This window comes from Haematobia irritans, chromosome 4 (assembly GCF_050003625.1).
Source record: "Haematobia irritans isolate KBUSLIRL chromosome 4, ASM5000362v1, whole genome shotgun sequence".
NCBI classification, from domain to species: Eukaryota; Metazoa; Arthropoda; class Insecta; order Diptera; family Muscidae; genus Haematobia; species Haematobia irritans.
Window position 1 is genome coordinate 49,180,342 of NC_134400.1, and position 3,883 is coordinate 49,184,224.

At 32.7% G+C, this 3,883-nt stretch overlaps 1 long non-coding RNA gene across 1 annotated transcript; it reads right to left on the bottom strand.

Annotated features, from left to right (window-relative positions):
* Window positions 1–2,435: 2,435 nt before the first annotated feature.
* Window positions 2,436–3,073, bottom strand: LOC142236548 (uncharacterized). The gene is made up of 3 exons (XR_012722084.1): window positions 2,970–3,073; window positions 2,810–2,902; window positions 2,436–2,739 (listed from the first exon to the last, which is right to left on the bottom strand). It is a non-coding gene; the product is annotated as an uncharacterized LOC142236548 (long non-coding RNA).
* Window positions 3,074–3,883: the final 810 nt, after the last annotated feature.

Below are 3,883 nucleotides of genomic sequence, written 5' to 3' on the forward strand. Positions count from 1 at the left end.
AATTTGTCGCACTTCAAGGACATGCGACTTTGACAGAGGGATTTGTGTTCTAAATTTAAAGAAGGAAATTTTTAAAGCAAAGATTATAAAAAAAAACGTGCGTTAAATGTTTAAACCAGTGTTGCCAAAAAACATACTACCCTTTACTTGTATCGAGTTTCAAGCCGAAGTGTGTTTCTATCGCTAGACCGACTCAGAATTTCAGAACGAGTTCAATATTTCGATGCGTTACAAACGGAAAGACAAAGTTAATATAGTACACCACCATGCTATGGTGGAGTCTATAAAAATTGCGATTAAAAAGCCTTGCTCATGCACTTCGTTCCGTGCCAAATTGAGACTTTAACCGAAGCACAGACAGACAGATATAATCGGATCATCAGCCTATATAGGTGAATAATTATTCGATCAGAAATTGTTATTGAATATTTCCTCCCGTTCCCTATCGATATACTCAAGCTATTAAGCTGTCCAGATGAAATATTTCTGATTGACTGTATTTGGCAGATGTTGCCTATAATTTAAGTTTCAATCGTATAATCTTCTCTGGTGATGCTCTATATCGTCGTCGTTCTTTCGAGATGTGGAAAAAGGCCAAAAACAATCACAATAAGCCTACCTGAAGTTATTTTACAAATAGGTTGTCCAAATGTTGAACACGTTTTACTTGCCTTCTTGTTTTGTTTGTATTTGGGTTTTTTTCACTTCGGTGTTTGTTTTGTGCCTAGATGTGGTTGGGGGAGGGGGGTGAGAGTCCACATGTGTTCACTCTCAGGTACCACTAACTGAGATATTTCAAATTCAAAACCATTGGATTTTTCCTTCAGGGTGTGTTCTTTGTGCTGTGGGTTTTAAGGAAATTTCTACCACGTGTGGCACGTGATACGAATCAGCAACAATGATATTCAGGCGCATGAAGTGTTTATGAAAATTTTCCAAAAAAAATTGCAAAAATAACTAAAATCCCAAAGATAAATAAAAAACCCAAGAAAACTGGCTAAACAAATGAAATAGGAAATGTTGCTTAACACATGTGTTTTATGAATCTACCAATGTTCCAACATGTAGAAGGAGATGTACAAGGTGTTTTACCAGAGATGGAATACCAAAAAGACCAAACAATTTCGTATAAGTTTGCTACATCCGTTTATAGTATACACAACTCCCTGAACAAGATTCTATAATATGCTCCAAAGAAAATTTAGAAATAGGAGGCAATCTATATTGGAAATTTATTGTGTTGTTGAAGAATGAATACTAACGTCACGTGTCGAGAGCTGGGATTAAAATCTGTTTCGAAGACGTTCAAAAATCCAAATCTAAAGATCGGTTTATATGATGTCCATATAAATTACCAACCGAAATAGACCACTGAATCTCGTATCAAGTTTCAACCGGATCGGAAGAAGTTTATTGTCCCAGGATCCTCACAAAATTAAATCTGTGGATCAGTTTAAATGGGGTCAACATATAATTATAGATATAAAGAGTCATGTATTCGATCCCAGTTTCAAGCGAACACCAAAAAATCTTTTTCAGCGGTGGATTATATTGCGGTTTTTGTGGGGGGCTGTGTATAAAAAAGGCCCATTTGCAAGATCAGCTAAACTACATCCATAGTAACCAATCATGCCGGTAATTTATTTCATGTGGTAGCTAACGTTATTTTAGTAGACGGACGGATGGACGGACATGGCTGGATCGATTTAGAATTTCATCACGACCAAGAATATATATATACTCTATGGGTCTTAGACCGATATTTCAACGCGTTAGAAACGTGATGGAAAATACCACCCATCCTATGGTGGTGGGTTGCGCCGCTGATTTCAGTCGCCGCCGACCATATTTTGCCAGTCGACGCCGCCGCCGACTATGTCGACTCATATTTAGCCGCCAATTAATCAAAAATATCGATTTAAATCAGAAAAATGTATTAATAATTGTCATAGGTTTTCCCAAAATTTCGACCCTTCCACCCACTATCAATAATAGATTTGCAAAGTTTTGCTCAGAAAATTTTAACGAAATGTAAATTTGATTGTAAGATTGGTTGTATAACTAATCTCAATACACCGAAAAAAAGTTTACTATTGTTTACGAAAAATGAACTAACCCATAGTAAGAATGACCATGATTTGGCGCCAAAGATTTTTTTCATCTAGATAAGTTCATGATTTTCTTATAAATAAGTTTATGTATTGCATCGTATTTTAGTTCATTCTTACTACGCTGTGGGAAGAATGTACTTACACTCATTCAAAATATTCCTGCTATCCGGAAAAATGAACAAGTTTTTGGGAATCCTATATTTAGAAATTGGTTTCAAATAAACTGTTTATCAGTATAATTTTCAAAGAAGTAAATAAATTGAGGAATTAAAGGTACAACAAGCGTGTATACAACTAAGAAATTTTTCGTACAATATAAGACAATTTTTCATAACTACCAGTATTTTATTTCAAAAAATTATTATTATATTACATAAAACTATGGCTTATGATATACAATAAAAGAAATGTTTTTATTCGTACGCTGTATGCTGTTACTTTTCGGTAGTTAGTAATTGCTTCTTCAAAAGAGTAATATTCTATGTTAGTAGAATGAAACTAATTAATATCAATTTCCATTTTTTATCCATATGAAAGATATATGCCATAAGTTGCTATTTTCATTTCATTTTTGTCCAATTTCACCGATTTCGCTAGTTTTTGTTGTGTGGATTTGCGTCATAAGCCTCTGAAGTTAAAAAGGTACATAAAATATAAAAATATTATCAAATTCTATGGTATTTTGATCTTTAACTTACAAGAGAATTTTCTTAGAGCAAATAGGGATATCAGCTTAGTTAGCATTAAACAGTAAGAAGATTCCAAAAAATACCATTAGATTTGCTGTCATCCTGCAAATTAAAATTATTTTTAATAAATAGAAATTTTGGCTTTATTACAAATGGACGAAAAACTTACCACATTGAAAAAAATCATCCAATTACTACATTAGTGGAATCATATCCATGCACAAATGGGACATTTTTGAAATCCTTCTCAGAATATAAATGAAATAAAAATATTATAAAATTAGATATAATTTCCACTTGTCAATATAGCATTTAGTATTTATGGTGGATATTAAGTTCGAGTTTAGTGGCTAAAATCCCAATTTTTCATGATTAGTTTTCTTTATAAATACATGGGAACAAAATTGAACCGTTTTTGTGTTCATTTAAAATTTATATCAAATTTTTAGTAATTTGAGGTCGCTGAATCCAAATTTACACTTATTTTTTTAAGAGCTCGACTTTTTGAGATATACGGTTATGTTCAAAATTAAGGCACTTCCGCTATATATATTGGAATAACTTGAAAACGATTCATCATATTAAATTAAAAACCAGTAAGCAAAGTCTAAAGTCGGGCGGGGCCGACTATATTATACCCTGCACCACTTTGTAGATCTAAATTTTCGATACCATATCACATCCGTCAAATGTGTTGGGAGCTATATATAAAGGTTTGTCCCAAATACATAAATTTAAATATCACTCGATCTGGAAGAATTTGATAGACTTCTACAAAATCTATAGACTCAAAATTTAAGTCGGCTAATGCACTAGGGTGGAACACAATGTTAGTAAAAAATAAATATGGGAAACGTTTAAATCTGAAGCAATTTTAAGGAAACTTCGCAAAAGTTTACTTATGATTTATCGCTCGATATATATGTATTAGAAGTTTAGGAAAATTAGAGTCATTTTTACAACTTTTCGACTAAGCAGTGGCGATTTTACAAGGAAAATGTTGGTATTTTGACCATTTTTTTCGAAATCAGAAAAACATATATATGGGAGCTATATCTAAATCTGAACCGATTTCAACCAAAT